This window comes from Lissotriton helveticus, chromosome 11 (genome assembly GCF_964261635.1).
Source record: "Lissotriton helveticus chromosome 11, aLisHel1.1, whole genome shotgun sequence".
Taxonomy (NCBI): Eukaryota; Metazoa; Chordata; class Amphibia; order Caudata; family Salamandridae; genus Lissotriton; species Lissotriton helveticus.
This window is the reverse complement of record NC_136072.1, coordinates 1,100,451,782-1,100,474,144: the sequence shown is the minus strand read 5'-3', so window position 1 is coordinate 1,100,474,144 and position 22,363 is coordinate 1,100,451,782.

Here is a 22,363-nt window from a genome sequence, read left to right as displayed (position 1 = left end):
GGAAGTGGACATGGGAGCTCCTCTTCCTTACCATTATCATATGGTTTATACAAATTGGAAAAGTGTGTCACCCATGTCATTTCATCAATGAACGAGTCCCTCACAGGTCTACCGGCATGGCCCCCATTTGCAACCAACCTCCAAAAGCCAACATTATCATTGAGTTTTGCAGCAGACAACATATCAGCCCAAATTGACTCTTCCCATGTTTTCTGTGCTACCCTTTGGACTCGCTTGTACTCCTCCCTAGCGAGTCTAACATCATCTTGGGTTTTGTTTTTAATCGCATATAGGAGGTTCCTCTTAGCCAATTTACAGGCATGGTCATACCAAAGTTTCCCATGGCATCCCACTCGTACATTTTGCTGATTTTTCTTGGGCAATTTGGACATATGGACTCTTAATTCATCAAAGAAACCATTATGTAGCTCAACAAAATAATCACAGTTATCAGTAGATAAAGGTTGACCTACTAGGGGTGAAAAAGTGCTGTTAAACAATGAATAAACTGCAGCCAAGGTCTTACCCTCCCTTAAAAGATGTGGCCATTTTAAAGCACGTCTATTGTTATTAATTATGTGTGCCTGCTCACATTGGACATCAGTAGCCACCTCACATGTTGCCGGATCGTAAGTGTCTCTGATTATATGCGGATCAATAAAAAGTTCCAGGGGAAAGTGATCACTCTCTACCCTCGATGATACTTTAAAATCAATCATAAAATGCCAAATAATTAAAGAAACAAGAATAAAATCTAGTCTGCTGTTCGATTTCCCAAAGGTGGGTTGTTTTGTAAGATCTGACGAAAGGCGACCATTGCACGCTCTGAGGCCATGATCAACTGTTAGCCTCAATAATTGAACCGCCAGAGTGCTACACGGGACATAATTCACGGTGTCAAGCTGGGGGATGTTATATGCTTGGTCTTCATCTTGGAAGACATCGGAAATCCCAAGGATCGGTTCAAAGTTGCAATTTAGATCGCCCCCTAGTATTACAGGGATTTCTCCCACCACCCTCTTTAAAAAGGTATCCAGAATTTCCAGAGTGGGCGAAACTTTGGAATGCCCTATCGGTCTATTATAGACATTAATAATGTAGTATTCACCCCCTTCAGTTGGTGTAATTTTTAAGGCCAGAATGTCGGGGGTTCCTGTATCTATGACATCAACTCTTATGGCTAAAGTAATTTTTAGCCATATGATCAATCCCCCGCATGGCCTTCCCCTATCGGACTGAGTGGCATTAATGCCAAAAGTTTTGTATCCCATCCTGTGTGGAATGTCCAATGCCCAAGTTTCTTGCAATAGGCAAAAGTCGCTGGTGTCGACATAGTCTGCCCATTCTGGGTCTCTCAGATTTTTGCCTACTCCAGCGATGTTCCATGACAGGAAAAACAAATGTGGGGTTGGCTCTGTACCAGGGGAATTAAATTCAACATTAGGAACCAATGGTACCAAGGGGGGGGCTACACTATCTTGCTGTGGGACATCTAACCTTAATTCTGTGTCCAAGATCGGTACCCTGGATGAAGAGCTAGTCTTAACAGCTGTACATTCCTCAACATTATCAGTTTGTGCTAGTGTCGGAGTTGGATAACTTTCCATATGTCCATGATTGTGGTCGGACATTATAAGAGGACTTACAGGAGGCCCTGCCATAGAAGTTGCAGAGACCATTAGTTCTACATTGGGCGTTGGATACCTTATAAGTCAGTCTACCTCCTCAAGGCTACCAAACCTGTTTTGGGTCAGTAGGCCGTTCCAGCACATAAAAGGATCTTGGTAATTGGAGGAATAAGTCCTCCTAGGATGACGCTGTACCAGTGACCATCCATCATTCAGAGGTTTTTTAGGGGGTGGAGGGTAGAAAAAGGACAAGAGTCTAGGGATAACACAAGAACCTTCCCCATTGGGACAGGAACATATATATCGTGCTGTATGTGGGTCCTCAAAGGTCACCACTACACAGTCTCCAACCACAGATTTCTTTGTAGGGCCCACCCAAGGAACACGTCGAACCATCAGCACTCTACTCTTTCTTCCGTTAGGAATTGCACGGTTCATATTGAGCCAGTGCATTGTCTTGTTCCTCAGGGACCAATGGTTCTCGTGGTAATCATTTTCAAGCTCAGAAACACCCGTCAAAACAACCACATAGTCATTAGCCTCTGGGGGAAGATCAATATAACCCCCTCTAAAATTGTTCTTTACAGAGGTACCCCGGGAGTGCTGTTGACGAGAGTCTGTGGGCCGTGGTTTTGAACGAGGGACTGCATTAGAGTTTGTAGTGGGTATAATACAAGAAGAACGGGGGGGGACAGCAGGTTTAGATGCAACAGTTTGATTCACACCCACTGTTCGTGGTTTTGGAACTGGACGTTCCAGTGGTGTTGCAGGTAAAGGAATAGAGGAAGACACCTGTGAGATCGAATCCTCGACCCCAATGCCCTGATTTTCTAGGCTTCTCAAGCCAAGGGTAGCCAAGGCTATAATACTTTTCTCCATCTCCAACAGACTGTTTTCGATGGATGAGAGTCTATGAGCGAGGGGGGAGAGTAGTTTCTTAAGTGTTTCCCAAACTATGCCTATGAATTCCCCGTCCTTCCCTTCCTTGCCTTCCTGGCCCTCAGCAATTAGGCCCCCCTCTTGGGGTGCATTAGTGGTTTGGGCGGGTTCTGACACCCCCTTTGCACCTTCTAGTTGTATCTGTTCCTTAGGAATAACCCCTTCAATTGTTTTTGGAATTTGTAGAGGGGGCAATTTTGGTTTGTGTGCAGCTCTTGCCCTTTTCCCATAGTAAGTATACCGGGGGATCTTTTTCCTCTGCGGTACAGTACCCGAATTTAGAGTAGTTCTAGATGAATTAAAAATTACAGGGTCAGGGAAGTTAGAGCTAATGACCTGCGTGTCAGCAAGGGGTTTTACAGTTGCTGGAATAGAAAAGTTAAAAGAAACATTTTTCACAGGAGACGATACAGATGAAATAATATCACCGGCATCTTCAGTTAGGTCTACAGCCTGTGGAGCAAGCTGTAGAGTTGGAACCTGGTGGACCTCTGCCTGCAAAACTAGTGACTTAAAAGTGGCAGGTCGCTCCGGGGTAACAGCAGTGGCAATAGACCCCAGAGAAGATTTTTTAGAGGTAGTAATTACCTCCGATAATCTTCTAGCGGCTGCCAACTCAAGAGAAACACGAGTCTGTAATTTAGAAATTTCCTCATCAATGGCCAGGTTCGTACGAGTGATGAAATCATCCATAGGGCCACTGATTGAGGTGTTTCCCTTGCCAGTTTTACTACGGGTTATCCTAACTGACATATTTGTAAACAATAACAACCTAAAAACCTAACCTGATAAAAACCTTCTATAGATTATAAAAGTTCCTAGCAGCTCCAACCACAGTTTGGCAGTTTCCAGATGGGCGAAAGAGGGTAGGCCAGTCCAGTCCTCGGCCGTCCTCGAACGGCCTCAAACGGCCCAGTCTTTGCCCTGTCTTCGCCTGAGGCGGCACCCGCGAAGCGGGTGCGGCGAAGAGTGGGTTTAAAAACGCTGGTCAGGAAGTGAGGTGAAGTAAACTCCGCTGTGCTCTGCCTTGACGATTAAAAGCTGCCGCTGAAAGAATAATGTCCCAAGTTTTGGCGGTTGGGAACTCCTCTTAAGCACCTCGTGGGGGAGGCGGGGGGCGGGCCAGCAGGGAGAGCGGACCGGAAGCTCTCCGTCGGTCTAGCAGGGACTTCTGGGAAATGAAGTCCCTGCACGCTCGCAGCCCCGCTGACGCCTCGCGCCCACAGCCGCCTTACCGCCACACAAAGATACTCAGCTGATCCGGTGTCCGCAGCCTGTGAGGCGGCACCCGCGAAGCGGGTGCGGCGAAGAGTGGGTTTAAAAACGCTGGTCAGGAAGTGAGGTGAAGTAAACTCCGCTGTGCTCTGCCTTGACGATTAAAAGCTGCCGCTGAAAGAATAATGTCCCAAGTTTTGGCGGTTGGGAACTCCTCTTAAGCACCTCGTGGGGGGGGCGGGGGGCGGGCCAGCAGGGAGAGCGGACCGGAAGCTATCCGTCGGTCTAGCAGGGACTTCTGGGAAATGAAGTCCCTGCACGCTCGCAGCCCCGCTGACGCCTCGCGCCCACAGCCGCCTTACCGCCACACAAAGATACTCAGCTGATCCGGTGTCCGCAGCCTGTGAAGCGGCACCCGCGAAGCGGGTGCGGCGAAGAGTGGGTTTAAAAACGCTGGTCAGGAAGTGAGGTGAAGTAAACTCCGCTGTGCTTTGCCTTGACGATTAAAAGCTGCCGCTGAAAGAATAATGTCCCAAGTTTTGGCGGTTGGGAACTCCTCTTAAGCACCTCGTGGGGGGGGCGGGGGGCGGGCCAGCAGGGAGAGCGGACCGGAAGCTCTCCGTCGGTCTAGCAGGGACTTCTGGGAAATGAAGTCCCTGCACGCTCGCAGCCCCGCTGACGCCTCGCGCCCACAGCCGCCTTACCGCCACACAAAGATACTCAGCTGATCCGGTGTCCGCAGCCTGTGAGGCGGCACCCGCGAAGCGGGTGCGGCGAAGAGTGGGTTTAAAAACGCTGGTCAGGAAGTGAGGTGAAGTAAACTCCGCTGTGCTCTGCCTTGACGATTAAAAGCTGCCGCTGAAAGAATAATGTCCCAAGTTTTGGCGGTTGGGAACTCCTCTTAAGCACCTCGTGGGGGGGGCAGCAGGGAGAGCGGACCGGAAGCTCTCCGTCGGTCTAGCAGGGACTTCTGGTCAGGAAGTGAGGTGAAGTAAACTCCGCTGTGCTCCGCTGTGCTCTGCCTTGACGATTAAAAGCTGCCGCTGGCACCACGGCTTTCGCCCTCCGATACCTCTCGAGACAGATTCATCCACTTATCTGGAGATGCCTGCAATATCCTACGACTCCAAGGAACATTCTGATTTCTTTCTGAGTACGGGGTAACTGCATCTTTTGAATTATTCTGACTCTTTCAGAAGTGACTTTTCTGATGCCTTTTCTATTTGGTGTCCCAGATATTTCACTGATTTTGAACAGAACTGCAATTTTTCAGGAGCCACCTTGTGTCCTTTTTCACCTAGGTGGTTTAGTAAAGCAATGGTGTCAATTACACAATCTCTATGACTTTTAGACGCCACCAAGAGGTCGTCAATATATTGCACCAGAACAGACTTTCCAGGTAAGACTAAAGATTCAAGGCATTTTTTCAAGATCTGATTAAAGATAGAGGGGCTTTCTGTGTACCCCTGGGGAACACGATTCCAAACATACACATGACTATTGAAAGCAAATGAGAAAAGAAATTTGCTGTCTGGGTGCAATGGGATTGAAAAGAATGCGTGACATAGGTCTATCACGGAGAACCACTCAGCATCCCAGGGAATCTGATACAGGATCACTGCGGGGTTCGGGACAATAGGAATGCAAGGAACAACAATCTTGTTTACCTTTCTCAGGTCCTGCACTACTCTGTACTTGCCACTAGGTTTCTTGATTCCAATTATGGGTGAGTTACACGGAGTTACACGGACTACTCAGTACTTCTTGTATGATGTTTGCTTCTAGTAACTTTTGTATTTCAATGGCAACTCCTGCTCTCACTTCAGCACTCATTTTGTATGGCTTAGTATTCGGGTAAACTGCATTTTCTTTCATGGCTATTTGTATTGGGTCTACATTGGCCATTAATCCTACATCCTTTCCTGTAAAGTCCCACACTTCTGATTTCACTGTCTGTTGAAGTTCTTCAGGTAAATCCTGTATAGTCATCCGTTTGATTTCTGAGTCAGGTCTGATTAGCATTAATTTGTAGATGCCATCTTCATCTGGGGTTTGAATTTCGACTCCCTTTGGTGTGCAAAAGATGGTACAGTTCATTTTGCACAACAAATCACGTCCTAGCAAGTTTACTGGACTAGTATCACAAACTACAAATCTATGCATTTCTTTAAAGTTCCCTATTGTAATCTCCATGGGTTCTGTAACAGGGGTACTAATCAATTGATTAGATACACCCACTACTTGGATTGCTTCTCCCGAGAGGGGTAGGTTTGGAACGTCCGCTGTTCTCACAGTAGAACGGGTAGCACCAGTGTCCAATAGGAAGGTGACATCATTTCCATCAACCTTTCCTTCAATGTATGGCCCTGACTGGTCTACCGGCAAGGAGGCGCCAAGTACACACTCCTCGTCCTCCCCCCTCAGGCCCCGTCAGTACTGGTTGTCACAGAAAAAAGTATCATTTAACAAATACTGCGAAGTTGCTGCATTTCTGTTCTCATTTCCTCCCCAGATCTCAATGTCGTCACCCTGCGGTGATTTCCCCTTAAAATTCTGTTTTGGCGCACTGGGCACTTGAATGGTTTTTACCTGAGGCTGGGTCTTTCTTGGTCTTTCATTCTGGGTCTGTGGAGTTAAATCAGGGGTTTGGGCATTATCATGCTGTAAATATGGACACTCGTCCCTCCAATGCCCGATTTCTCCACACTGGTGGGAAATTTCTTTTTCGCTTCCTCTCTGCTCATTTTTACTTTGGGTTTTCCCCCGCCCCCAGAGCTTTGATTTTGGGTACTTTTGGTCATTTTACTTAACTGCTTTTCCTGTTGTTCCGCTAGTTTAACCTGTGCCCACATTACTTTCTCCTTTAGAGCCTTTCGTTTTTCTGCCATCTCGTCCTCACAGTACTTTGCGTACCGTAGGACCTCATCCATTTTCTTGGACTGCCAACAAATTTTGTTATCTTTTATCCATTGACAAATTTCGGGTCTTAAACCGTTTACAAACCTGTAAATGAAATGGGTCATATCCTTCATCTCGATGTTATCTATACCACTGTATGTTTTAAACACCTGCAACAGTCTTTCATAAAAGGAATGCACAGTTTCGTCCCTTTCCTGCATGGTTCTATCTATCTTGGTCCAATCAGTTTCCTTAGCAGGCACCTTTTGCTTCAGATGTTGAATTACCTGTTCATATTTTTTCATTACTTCAGGAGAGGGTGCACACGTGACAGGGTCCCTTGGGTATTCCTCACTAGGCCAAGCAATGGCAATCTTACACTCGGTCCATAAATCTACAGGAACTACTATGTCAAAAAACCCATCCAGGTCTTTCCATAGGCATTTCTGCACCTTTACAAATCTCTCTACCTGTCTGTACCAATCTACAGGCTTCTCTCTTAATTTCGGGAAGTCATTTGTAATCCTGTCTGGACCAGGGAACGTGCACATATTTTCCACCTGGCACTTCGCGCATAGGGTATAACTGTTCTGGCTTGTCTGCTTCCCTTAGAACGAATTCAGGAGTTGTTTGTTTGGATCGAGCCTCATCTTTCTTCCTGGCCCATCTGGCTTTCCATTTTTCTACATCTCCCCATTTTTGCAGGACTGTCAATAATTCTTTGACCTGTGCCTTTTTCCCGGACACATTAAGGTTTTCTAAATCTTTGTCTGAAAAATCTGCTCTGTACGGTTTTTGCAAAGGTTTCGATTTTGATATATCGATTCCCATACTAGCTGCAGTGTCGGTCAGCTTTTCATGGAGCACTCTGGTATTTCGAGTAAGACTCTTGCAGATAAACAGCAACTCTTCCTCCGAGTAGGTATTTAATCGATCTAATCCTACGTTTCCTGCCATCAGTTCTTCTATTTCTACTCTCAGCTTGTAAAGATCTAGAGGTTTCGACTGAGGAGTTTGTTTTTCCAATTCTTGACTCCATCTCTCGATTTCTTCCGGAGTCACTGGAGTGACACTCTTAGTACCTGAAGCTGATTCCATTTGAATCTCCCTCGTATTGAAAGGATTATGCCTTTTCTGCATCCTTTTTCCTGTCTCCCTAATGGGCAGATCCAATAGCGAGACTTCAGACTCGCATTCACTTGTCTGGTCATCTATGATTAAGGGTTCTGATTTCGGCTGCGCTATAATTGGGGAAATAACTGGAGTCTTTGGACTTCCCTGTCGATCCCCATACAACGGAACCACTGGTCCAATAGTTACTGGGATAGTCAGGGCTTCAGGGCTGGTATTTAACTGGGAAATTTTCTGAATTATTTCAGCTCTCTGTTTTGCTAGAGCCCCTCGCTCTTGTTCTTCTAATAATCTGTCTAAAGATTTTTCATGTAATTCCCGCGGGGTCAAAGTCGGAACATAACTTGGGGCAGTGGGATGCGTCTCACTTGGTCCTTCACCATAATTCGGTCTTGGGAACAAACGTCCTATACTTAGGGATCTTGGTGCTTCCTCACCTTGAGGTTGTAGGAACGGCATTCCTGAACTTGAGGATATCGCCTCACCTCCGTAGGAAGGGCGAAAGCAAAAGTCTTTTTCACGGGAGTACTTCATCTCTCCACTAGTGGGCATTCTGGGGTAAATATCTTTCGTATCTACGGGTCCTAAACTCTCGTTATAGGGAGGTATTTGGCAACTCCCTCCTACACTTACAGATCTGGCCTCATCTTTGGGAGGAGGTCTTCGGAAAACATCCCCTTCACTAGAAGGTCGGTGTCCTTCATTATAAGGAGGTGGACTTCTTATAAACATGTCGTCTAACAGTTCATCATCCGACTCCCCAATGGGCACCCAGGGTTTACATTGTTCTGTCTTCTTTTCTCCCCCAGGAGGACCACCCATTGGCATCATTGGAAACAGTCCTTCTACAATCATACTCTGTCTCCACTGTTTCATTTTTTTGTCTCGAGTTTCCTGCTTCAATTTCGGATAAAATTTAGTTAGCCCTTTATCCATGCGGGGCTTATCTCTTTCAAAAGCCTCGATCTCCCATTCTTCTAGAGCTTCGTACTGTGTTAATCTAGGTCTGGGATGTAAATCATTCATTCGGGTTCTCAAATTAAATAGAATCCTGCCATTAAAGGTACCTTCTAACGGAAAAGCCAAGATTCCGTCATCCTTTGTATATTCTGCCCAGTTTTCCAACCACACACGTATTGTACCCTCTATCAAACATCATGAAAGATGCGGGAGTGTTTGGTGGAGGTATGACAACACCTTCTCTGGTTCTAATCGGCTTGTCCTTTTTGAAGTAATTCTTTACCTTATTTACGAGAGACAATTTTCTCTTGTTTCCGTACATAATGTCGTGTTTTACACCTTTAAACTGATCTCTCTCGAACCCTAAACACCGAGGATCAGGTCTGGTATGCGGTCTATACGAATGCCACATACGATTCCTACGAGTGACCTTTGTTTACAAAATCACTCCCAAATCCAAGTGCGTCTTTTATTTTCGTGCGACCAATGAAGTGCACGGGTTAAAATAATCTCGACCAATGGGTGCGCGGCCTTTTCGCGAGACAGTTCTCACGCTTCGGCACTCACCCCTCCTTTACAATTCCAGCTCTGCTACACACCCGCTGCGTCTACCAATCCCAGCGCGGCACAGAGTGACGTAAGAGCAGCTTTGCGACTGACTCCCTCCTTCACAAGGTAACGGAAACTTTCTTTCTAAAGTGCTAGTGCTTGGTTATTTAACAACGAATACACATTCGCCACTGTACTCAAGTGTCTAGACAGGAAAGAATTTGTTTCACTGCAAGTAAACTACTTCCATTTACTTTTCACACACTACGGAAAGATCTCTTCTGCCTATCCTTCACTCAAGCATTGGGGAACCTGTTACTTCCCTAGACTCATCCACCTTTCCGGGATATATACTAAGCCTAAAGTTTCACCAGCGAACCCCTTTGCTTTCACCCAAGCTTCGATGAACCCGCTACTCCTTCCGGTGTGACCCTTACTAGGTTATGCCACAACAGAATTTTTGTCAGCGAACCTCGTTGCTAGCATGTACTCAAACATACATTCTGAAAACCCTAGTTAGTGCTTCCAGTTCTGCCTAACCTGCACCAACTTTCCTTAAAAGCCAGTGACCTCAGAGCAAGTGGATTCTCTTCACCACTCACTATTTCAATTCCCCTAGCTGTAAAGAAAGGCAGGCAAAATACAAACCCAACTTCATATAACTTTGAATAATTTTAAAATAACCACGGACAACTGGAAAGTTTCAAAAGTTTATCTAGAATTCATTCTCAGAAATCATTAAGTTTACAGTCAAAAAGCAATCAATAATCAAGATAACGAAAAGCACATAACTATAGAGAAATAATATCAGGGTAACCATTTGAAATTCTAATATGAGATGAAAACGGGGAATGTGCTAAACATACTTCAGGCAAAAGTAGTTTCAAAAATGGATTTTTATAAATGGGCAAGCTTATGCACGTACTAGACTTATACTATGAGGACGTAAGGAAATTTAGGAATCCTATCCGTCTATAGGAAGGGTAAAAAGTGGAACACACTATAACTCTAAATGACGTTACTTGAATCAGATATGTAAAGCACATTTATAATTTCAACAGTATGAAGAGTTGTACTAAAAGGAAGGGTACATAGGAACATGCTATGAAATATTAGCAATACTGTATGAGTTTCATTCAGTAGCTTTGTGAAAGCATGGAAAATAAACATATGCAAAGGTATGTCTTTATTAAAGCAAAGACAGAAATTAGAAGGTGCAGTATAGAGTTCTCAGCTATATATTTACCTAGAATGGTGTGAAAAACCAACCTGGCCACGGGTCAGTCAGGACAGGAAAATACCCAAAGGAAGGACAGTCATCAATGGGACAACCAGGTGCAGAATGGACACCCCAGGACAGGACAGGAAAACCAGATTAGGATCAGGACAGGACCACCAGGACACGACCAGCACCCGCAGTTTGGAAGCAACGCCTGCGCTCCACCCTCTCTGCAGCTATCAGTCGGAACCCCGATTGGGTTAGCGAACTTTCCAGCAAAGTGCTCCGCCAGCACTTAAGGTTTAGTAAAACCTTTGAGTCTATGGTCAAATTCGGACAGAGTGCTCCGCAGCGCTCTGTAAGTTCAGTCACCTATTGAGTGCGTTGGGTCAGTGACAGGTCAGCTATTCAGACAAGTCGGACAAATTTCCTAGGTGAACCTAGGCTAGTTATACTGTTTTTGGGTCAGTGTACCACCCCCAAATGTTGCAAAGTGTCAGAATCCCCAATTTCGATTGGTCCTAAGGTAGGATGGGTTAACACACCAATCAGAACAGACCTCTCCAAGTCCTAATTTACATTCTAGGGTACCGCCTAGCAAGTTTGGGGTTCCCACAGAAAAGTAGCACAGAATACAATAGAGAATTACAAATGTAGCAAGTTAGGAACACAATTTCTCCATCCTCCTGGGTCAGAGGTGGCTCTCACAGGAGCATCTTGTCTGTGGCTGCCAGCTGGCTGAGTTCCACTGCTCAAGGCTACTTCTCCCTGGGCTGCGCGGTCATGCGCGGAAGGGACCTTCAAGATGGCTCTCGACCCATTCGGACCCCCCGTTTACCATGATACATGAAAAGTAAGCGAAAACAAATTAAAACATAGAAATAGGAGGAGCCTAGCCTGCAACCATGATGGCCGCCTGATCCCTCGGCTCCGCCGACCCTCTCGCTTTCCCTCCGAAGGGCTACTGATCCTGCCGGTTATCCTGTGCCCGCGTTGATGTTTCGGATCCAGGAAGTTGTCCTGATTCCAACGGTGCGCTCCCCGGCGTGCTCCCTGCAGCAGAGGCGACGGAACGTCCTTGTTCCTTTCTGGGTGGACTGGCGGTGACCGGGTCTTTGTTCTGCGAGGGCGGCCGACCCTGATTACACCAACAGCTCCCACTCACGACGGCGCGCGGTCGGCCGACGGAGAGCGGCTGCAGTACTGCTCGTCTCGCTGCAACATGCTATCCCGCCCAGCTCACTTTCACGCTCGCAACACTGTTCCCGCGGACGGTGCTACACTGTGTCCTTTCCCCAGCCTGTAGACGGCTTTGAATGCCTCTTTGCCTTACAGCGCTGTTGTGGGTGCCATTTTGGACCGAGCGCTCGGCGCTCGCAACTGCCGACACCGGGCTGCACTAAGGGTATTTATGACGACCGGCGCTGCACCGCAACTGAGTGCGGTGTCATAACGGAGTGAGTGGCCCCTGGGCCCCCAATGTGGCTTTGCTCTGCGGAGTGCTGACCGGCTACTGACGATGGATGTCAACGACCAGTTTTGGGGTCAAGCTTATGTGTGTGAGCCCCACGTGCGGGAAGCTGCTGCATCTGCCTCACCTGCGGCGTCTCTGTCGCTTGACGATGTTCTGAGCGCTTTGGGTACTTTACGAGCTACCCTATCTACTAATGCCCGGGACCTGGGGGACCGACTTGATGCCATTCTGCCCGCAGTGCCCTCAACTGGCCGTGTTGGTTTTCGTGCTATGACCACTTCGCCACACCCTGTGCTCGGCTGCCGTGAATTGCCTACCCAGATCGACGTGGAGACGTTGGAGGACCCAGCCGTGGTATTGCCTGTTATGGTTAAGCTGCAGTGTGGAGTGTCTGGGCTGGTGCAATGGCTGGGGAATAGTTTTGTGACGCTGTGCCAGACTGCTCCTTTGTGTTCTACTGGCGTGTCTTTCTGCCCTATCCTGACTTTGTTACTCTTGTTTTGGCCGATCGCTTTTCGAAGGTTGCTGCTGTGTAATTCCCTGTTTTGTGCAGCCGTTGACCACGGGACATTGAGGTGGGCAGACCTTGGTGGACAGAGCTCTGTATTGTGGTTGTCGTTTTATCTGCTTTTTCCATCCAAGATGGCTGCGCTACGATGGTGCCTCGTCGTCGCGCTCGATCGGAGGGGACAAGGTTGATGATGTTTTTTCCCTTTTTTGCCTTCTGCTGCTTGTTTTGAATGGATAATGCTCGCTGGACTGGGGAGTTAGACGTTGGTTATGCTTTGGGTTCCGGACCCGGGGGGGGGGGGGCGGCTGGGACTACTGATGTTGATGGTTTTGTTTACAACTGTTTAGCCCTCCTCCGATCTTCACTGATTCTTTTTTCTTTTTCTCTTTTACTATTTCTGTATTTCGGGTACTCTTCGGGGCGACAGACACGCTGCTGGGGGGGGGGGGGGGGGGGGTGGCCGTAGCCTCTGCATGCGTGTAGGGTGGGGGGAAGGGGTTTTCTCTATTCCGTTTCAGTTTCTATGGGCCTTCTCTTTCTTTTTCTATCTTCTTATTTCTGCTCTCTTTCTCGGGTGGTGGGCGGGATCGATGCGGGGTGGGTAACGACTGACGAGTAACGTGTTGTGGGATTGTTCATCCTTTTGTATTATCTGTATGCCGCCATTTTGATTTAGATTTACGCTTGATGGATCTCTGTTGGTGTACCTCGCCCGCTTCTGTTTTAGACGGATTATATTGACTTCGATCCTTCTCAGCTCCTACTTTTTCGTTATACTTTATAAACTTTAAAATGTAAACCTTCACTTCTCCTACTTCTCGGTATTACGCATGTCCTCAGTGTAATTCAGAATGATTGTGCTTTGTTCCGATTTGCTACCGAGTCGCCATATAGATTGCTACTTTGACCTACAAGATGTTGAGGCCGGCCGGATGGTTGTAGGCCCGTATTTGTTTGCCAATACTGCGTAATAAAGGTTTTAAAAAAAAACATAGAAATAAATGAATATACTACATACCATGATTGTGTACTTATGGTTTCTCATTATAAAAATATACTATGCGATTATAGGTTAGAGCAACACACAATAACACGAGAGCATCTGCACGAGCTTCACCACGTTATTACATAAGCAGCCATCTTAAGGCTATTACGCATGCGCATATTCTCCCTCCAAAACTACAACTACGTTACGTCACGTGAGTGTGACTAACGCATGTGCAGAATCAAATTCCAAACAGCGGCCATTTTAGAGACGAGAGTTAATCGTTTTAGTAAAACACATAGGCAAGCGTCACTAAGATACACACATATTCGAAATAAAGGGAAATTAGTACAACATACAAATTTTATTACCGGGTTATAACAGATTCGAGGTTCAAGACTCGAACAAGTCGCGATAAGAAATCTTGCTCTATCAAACCGGTCATCTGACCACTGGGCCTAAGAACATAAACAACAGACTTCCGCATTATATCAGGTATGTTGCTCTATAGGGGTATCAGAACTATTTCTCGCAATCAATGTTGCCATTTAAGAGAAACCTCCCCCTCCTCACTGCAGTTTCAACCAATCCATATTTAGTTGTGCAAATTGTTGTATTCTCAATTAGTATTTCTCGCTCCTTTCCCCTTTAAGTTATTGGTTCTATTTAGATTCTTAGTCTGCTGATCTTCTGTACAATGCTTTTTGTGGGCAGTTGCCTGCTAGTCTTGATGGGAGCACCAACTACTCTCTGTAACTCGTAATAAACACTATTATTTTATATATATTCTTTCTGGTACTAGTCTACTTCCCTTACAACAGATGGCGACGATAACTAGCAGAGTAATGAAGAGGGCAGAGTGAGGATGTACCTCTGTTGGTGGAAAAGAACTTCGTGTGCAGAAAAAAAAAAGACTTTAAGACAGCAAGAAGATTATTTTGAAAAGAAATAGCGGCAAGGAAAGAAAGAAATTGGAAAGTCCACTCAAAAAAAAAAGAAAGAAAAACGGCAAGGAGAGTATGGACAAAGAAGACAAGTCAAATTTGAAGGAAAAAAAAAATCCACGACAAGCAACAAAGCGTGAGTAAAACAACTTTGTTGAGAAAATTGTGGTGAAAGAAGTGACCGGAAAAAAGGAGTAATTGCAAACACAACAGTGATGGACAGAATGTGGATCAATGTCACACATTCACCCCAGTCCAAAGATCTGGGCCCAAATCCATCGTTTTTCCACTCCACACCACCCTGGGTTAGACAATGGCGATATGCAAATCAGCGCTGACCCTGTGCCCCATGGGAACAGTCCAGTCCGAACTACAAAAGCCATGTCCTTCCCAGAACGGAATCAAGCATCCGAGGACCGGCCCGGTTTCGAGGTAACACCTCTCATCAGCCCGGCTCGCTTGAAAAGTCTACTTTTTGCTCGTGAATCAGTGCGTGTTGCCGATGGTGAATCCTTAAAACATCTGAGGCAAGAATATGACGCGGAAGGAATGACGTAGAGCGGCGTGCGCCGTGCGCAGTGACAAAGAGCACAGTTGAAGTCAGGAACGTGTTGCGTGGTGACGCGACACGTAGCAGCCATTTTGAAAAAGTAAACAAAGCGTATCCTAGCAACCCTTCGTAAAGAAGACGGAGGGAGACGGTGAACTGCGGAAGCAACCACTGAAGAGCAGAAGTAAGTAGGAAATAAAAGAAGGAAGCGAAGCCACTCTTCTGAGGGACATCGAGGTGACTTTTAAAGGAAATTAAAAAAAAGAAGGAAGCTACGAAAAAAACGACTGGATAGTACTGTATAGAGAAAAGGGACAGAGGAATATAGGTGTGGAAAATAAGTCTGGAAGAACAACACTTCTAAAAAATAATAAGAGAGGGTTTATTTTTATTAGATTTTGTGTGCTTGTCAGAATGTACCTATGGAACTTACTTCACTTTCACATAAATATGGAGGGACATAATGTTGTGATGCCACTTTTGTTCCTGCAGCAGAGCGGTGATCCTCCAATAGAATGGGAGGAATGGATTGAAATTTTTGAGAATTATATTGAGGCATTAGACGGGAAAGATTTCAGTGCGGCTAGGAAGAAAGCACTGTTGTTGAGCACTCTGGGTAAGGAAGCCCAGCATGCCTTCAAGTTTTTACCGGCAGGAACAAATGCAGATGGGAGAGTAATAACTAATGTTTACCTTGAGGCGAAAGCTAGACTTAAGAAACAATATTCTAAGGAGGTGAATATTGTTATGGCCAGGCACAAATTCTATACACAACCACAGAGGATTGATGAAAGTATAGACCAGTTTGTAACAAGGTTAAGGGAGTTATCGATAAAGTGCAATTTTGGTACAATAAGGGATGAGATGATAAGGGATCAACTTATCGTCCAGTGTAAGAACAAGAAAATGCAAGAAAAATTATGGGCGGCAAAGAACCCATCCTTGTAAAATGCAATAGAGATAGCTAAGGTTGTGGAGGAGTCAAGTGCGTGCATGAAGGAAATGGAGAAGAAAGAAAGTGTAAAGGAAAATGTGAGTGCTGTTGGTATGTCTCAGGAGGAAAAAGAGGATGATGTGGCCGTTGTTTCTAGGAGAAGTAGCGAAAGAAACGAAAGAGGAATGAAAAAGTATAATGGGAACGCACAAAATGGTGCGGAGCAATACAAGGGACAGGAGAAGGTTTGTACAAGGTGTGGGAGCACATATCACACAGCTGATTATAAAAGATGTTTTGCATTGGACAAAGAATGCAAGAAGTGTGGGAAAAGAGGCCATTTTTATAAGATGTGCAAAACGATTAATAAAACAAAGGTTGCTGTTGTACAAAATGAAGGTGTGTGTGTGGTGAACGGTTGCAAAGTACAGAGCGCAAACAAAATATTGTGTGTAAGTGATGAGGAGATGGAAGGTGAGAAGGGAAGAAAAGAAAGACCAAAGGCATTGTTTGTCATAAAGGGTAAGGAAACTGAATTGATGGTTGATTCAGGTTCATTCTGGACGATTATTCCAGCCTGCCTATTTAGGAAAAATTGGCCAGATGTAGTTCTTAAGCCGAAAGATATTAACCCAGGGGGGTACCAGGGTGAGAGGATAGACATTATTGGGTACATGTTGACAGACATTGTCTTTCAGGGAAGGAGTGTGGATGGAAAAGTGTATGTTGCGCATTCTGGACCGCCAATACTTGGGTTGGTCATCAGTACGATCTTAGTATTATTATAAACCCCAGGGCAAAAAATCAAGTAATGGTCGTGGATGAGGTGACAACAGATTAGATTGTGGATGGGATGTCAAGTTTGTTCAAGGAGGAAATAGGGACATTGAAGGGGTACGTACACAAAATGATGCTTAAGGAGAACGCAATTCCCATGCAGCATAAGGTGAGGAAGGTGCCCATTATTGCAAGAGATGAAGTGAGGAAGATGTTGACTGAGATGTTGGAGCAGGGTATTATAGAACAAATAGAGACATCCAGATGGATTTCGCCCGTTGTTATTTCGACCAAGTCTGATGGGAAGTGCAGAATTTGTGTGGATTTGCGCACCCTGAACCAGAATATCGTTGTAGATAATTATCCCTTACCAAACATAAATAAACTGATCTTGTTGTTAAAAGGAGGGAAGTATTTTACAAAACTAGACCTTCGTAGCGCGTACCACCAGATAAGACTGCATGATTATTCAAAATCTTTGACTGCGTTTATCACTCCAGAGGGTATTTATCAATTCACACGCATGCCTTTCGGATTGGCGTCTGCTGCTGGCGTGTTTCAGCGGATGATGGGATCAGTATTGGGAGGCATAAAGAATGTAGTGTACTTCCAGGATGATGTTTTGTTGTTCGGTGAAAACATGGACCAGCATAACGTGATTTTGAGTGAGGTATTGAACAAAATGGAGAAAGCAGGTCTGACATTAAAGAACGAGGAGTGCAGATTCGCTGTGGAGAAGGTAGAATATTTGGGCTATACCTTGTCAGCTGATGGAGTTAGACCGAAAAGAGATCTGTTGGAATCCATAAGGAAGGCTCCTGCACCTGAGGATAAGGATCAGTTGAGGAGTTTCTTGGGTTTGATAGAGTATTACGCGAAATTTGTGGAAAATTTTGCAAATAAGACAGAAAAGATTAGGGCATTGATGAGAAAAGGGTGTACATTTGTGTGGGATAAGGAATTGGAGGGAGTGTTTGACAACATAAAGAAGGAGATTTGTGAGGCTAAAATTCTCACACCTTTTAATACCAAGTTGCAATCTGTGTTAACTGTTGACGCAAGTGGTGTTGGGGTAGGTGCAGTTTTGGCACAGGAGCATCCTGCTGGTCTCAAGACGGTAGCATTTGCATCAAGATCGCTTACCAGTACGGAGAGAAATTACTCGATAATAGAGAGGGAAGCGCTAGCGGCCGCATGGGGTTGTGAGTACTTTAGGATGTACTTGTGGGGATTTAAATTCAGATTACTCACGGACCATAAACCTTTGCTAAGAATCTTGTCACCTGGTGGAGCTGGTAAGGGATCCGCAAGGTTAGCGAGATTGGCGGCACGCATGCAGGATTTCTTGTATCAGGTTGTTTATATACCTGGGTGGAAGAATTGCCAAGCAGATGGCTTATCGAGACTTCCTTTACCGTGACAGGATGAAGACAGGTCTGGTGTAGAATTAGCCCAATGTGAAGGTACGGTTGCAGCTTTTGATGATGTTGTTAGTTTATGTTATGGTGCAATAGGGAAGACCCAATGGAATGAAAGTATGGAAAAGGATGAGGTTTTGCGTAGTGTGAAGGAGTTGATTGTAAAAGGAGCCAGGTGGGAAAGCACTCTTGCAATTGGTGTTAGACCATATTTGAAAGTTTTAGATCAGTTGTCAATTTTTGATAAAGAGGAAAACTTAGTGATGAAGGATGATAAGTATATTCCACCGTGTGATTTAAGATTTCCCTTATTCAAGTTGGCACATGAGGGACACCTTGGGCAGTCTCTTACTAAGAAAAGGGTGAGGGAGCATTTTTGGTGGCCGGGAATGGATCAACAGATATCTGAGTGGGTTGAAAGGTGTGTAGATTGTTTAGAGTGTGAGAAGCGATTGAAGGTGGACAGTCAGGGTAATCATGGTGAAATAGAGAATCCAGGGTTACCTTGGCACACTGTCTGCATGGATTTCATTGGACCCTTTTGTGGATTTGGTGTGGATATGAAATTCGCACTTGTTATGGTTGATGTTTACTCAAGATGGTTGGTTGTGAAGTTTTGTTGTGAAATCACAACCAAGTCTACTATTAACATAATGTCTGAAATTTTTAGAGAAGAAGGGTATCCAGTGAAAATAATCACTGACAATGGAACACAATTGACTTCGGGTGAGATGGTGTCTTTCTTTAAGGCATGTGGGATTATACATTCAAGAACATCACTCTATAACCCACAAGAGAATGGTGTTGTGGAGAGGGCGAACAGGATGGTGAAGGGTGTGATGCAGATGGCTGTTTCCTCTGGTGGTGATGTTAGAAGTATGGTGAACGATTTAGTGTGGGCATATCGTACCACAGAGATCAGCGTTTCTGGGGTAATTCCTTTCAAATTGATGAGAGGAAGGGCTGCTGGAACCAAGCTCCTACCTGCATGGATGAAGAATGGTGTAAACATGGATGAAATGGGAAATTATGGAAAGGAAAATGAGTATGGTGATGGGGTTGTTACTAATAAGATTAAGGTTAATGACCTAGTGAAGGTGAAACCTGGTCGTATTAGCAGTGGTTTAACAAAATTCAGGGGTCCATTCAAGGTTAAATCTGTACATAATCGTTTTGTTACATTGTACAATGGGGAACACTGGAATATGAGAAGGGTTGCGTTGTACAAAAAGAGTACAAGAGATGAAGATGATTAAACTTGCTTTCATGATTATACTCAAGTTGGTCACAAAGGTAATGTGGTTGGCTCTAGTGTCCCTTTACAGAAATGCAGACGACCACCTAGTTACCTAAAAGATTATATATGTGAAGATGCTTAATTGATTTTGCTTGTTTTATTTACTTTTTATTTCATTTTTGTTAGTTTCACTTTGATGTATGAAGGGTAGAGGATATGTTGTATTCTCAATTAGTATTTCTCGCTCCTTTCCCCTTTAAGTTATTGGTTCTATTTAGATTCTTAATCTGCTGATGTTCTGTACAATGCTTCTTGTGGGCAGTTGCCTGCTAGTTTTGATGGGAGCACCAACTACTCTCTGTAAGTCGTAATAAACACTATTATTTTATATATATACTTTCTGGTACTAGTCTACTTCCCTTACAACACAAATCTCTATGTACATTCTTTGCAGTGCAAATTCAAATTTGTGCAGATTTCTGCAAGTACATGAATAGATTTAAATATAGAATAAATAAGTAATCACATATAAATATACATATATAAATACATTATTTTATTTACAACACTAAAAATCTGTCTGTGCAAACCTGTTTATAAATGTGCAAAATCGCATCAGACATGTACAAATATGCAAATAGCAGCTGCAAACATTGTGGTCGAGGTAGCGGTGATTTAATACAGCCCATGTGGGCTTCATTCATATCCTGAAATGACTGCATCCCAACTGCCCATTCGTTGTGGTAAACCTCTACTGTGCATTATTCGGAGTTTCAAGAAAAAGAAGAAGAAGAAAGGAATACATATTCCTATAACCCTGTGGGTCTGATAGACCAATTCTTATACACCAAAATAGATATTACACTAAATTAAAAATTCATACCAGTTGTTTTTTCTTTTTTTAAAACAGTTGCATGTTGGAACGATTCCCCTTCTCTAATGGTTGGCCACAGACCATTGAACATCAAACACCGCGGTCACCCCGTCATTTTATATATATATGCTGCTCCGTGCCCATTGTTTAGAGGCTGCCCTGCAGGGTCGGGGGCTCCTGTACTCGGAGACTGGTGAAGTGATTTCTAATTGGGAGCATGACCCACTCATCGTTGCAAGCCAATTCAAGGAAATGCTACTTCAGCAAAAGTGCAGCGTTTGAGGAAGGGATTCAGAGTGTGATTATTTCTCACTGTGATCGTGCCGGAGGACGGACATTATCACAAGGCAAGCAGGATATGTGAGCACTCTGCAAGAGAGACATCCACTTGACAGCGTGAGCGAAATAATGCCACTAGAACATTTGATGTTTGCACCATATAAGAACTTAAAAGCATTTGACAAAAACGAGAGTCCATCAAGATTCCATGCCACATATTATAACGATTGTTTAGAGATAAAACGAAGGGTTTCAGGATGATCACTACCTTCTCTAAGCATGTTATGAAACTCAGATCCATATTTAGCAGACACTGGAGTATACTGCAAATGGATCCTGTTATCGGAATGGACATTCCGAAGAGACCCCTAATAACTTTTCGTAAAGCCAGGTCCCTCAGAGATAGCCTTACAAATAGTTATACTGCGAAGAAAACATGAAAGGGTTTTGAGAAAGATCTGAAGGGTTTTCGTCCCTGTAAAAAATGCAAGGCGTGTACTGGGAGTAGTAAAGTGTCGACATTCCAGGTACCGGGAATGAGGCAGCCCAAAACAATAACTACATTTTTGACATGTACTACCCCGTATGCAGTAAACTGCTTACAGTGCCCCTGTGGACTTAAGTATGTGGGCAGTACGATTCATCCGGCCAAAATTAGGGTATTGGAACATGCTAGAGCCATTAATAATGGAGATATGACATACCCTGTGGCACATCATTTTAAAGAATTGCATGGAGGGAACAGAGACCTGTTGACGTACTTTTGTCTGGATCATGTACCCCAGAATCCAAGGGGAGGAGACAGACTAATGACCCTAAGAAGGCTAGAGTCACGGTATATTATGGACCTCAACACCAAGGCGCCTGGGGGTTTGAATTCTCATAAGGAACTGGCGGTACATTTAGGGGATAACTAATGAAGAGAGATGATGGTATGATCAGACTGATTAGACTCCTGGTTCTGTTTGATTATTGATGTGAAATGTTTAATTACTGATGTAATAGGTTTGATGGTTGATCTCCATTTATGGAGAAGTAGGACACTGTATAGTGAAACATTATTGGCTCGTGCAGAATTAATACATGGCAGAAATAATTACGATATGGCGTGTGCCCATCAAGGGGCTAGATATTGACAAAGTATATTGTATGCTTTTGAGCCCATCTGTGGGCAATATTTGCAGGCGAGATATCGCGCGAGTTTGGCATTATGTACGCAATAGAATTAATATGTCATAATATATATGAATGTCGTTCTGTAATTGTGCCATGAGTTAGATGAACAACTGATTGCATGTTTAAAGATGGCGACCATGTATGTGGTTATGTGGTCCGTCAATGAAATGTAATCATAAAAAACGGCCGTTTCGGCAGCGCCATTTTACCATCAACAAAGGCGAATGCCGAAACGCGTCTGGACACCGTGAGCTTTTAATAAAAACTTAAAGCTCGCCACCGTGAGTGCTGGTCTTTGTGGTGCAAACTACGAGGTTTTGGAGCAGTTATATATATATATATATATATATATATATATATATATATATATATATATATATATTAACTGAAAAAAACATTGGTTTCACACCAGTTATAGTTAGCTGGTCATTTTACTCATACAAAACCTTTGAAATTCCCATGTTATAGTTAGTTCAGCTAACTATAACTCGCGCGCCTGCAATGCACTGCTGATGAGACACCTTCACTGGATGATGTCACTGACCATGTCATGAGTGATGTAATATGTGACATCATCAGCAGTGCATTGCGGGCGCGCGAGTAATAGTTAGTTGAACTAACTATAACATGGGAATTTCAAAGGTTTTGTATGAGTAAAATGACCA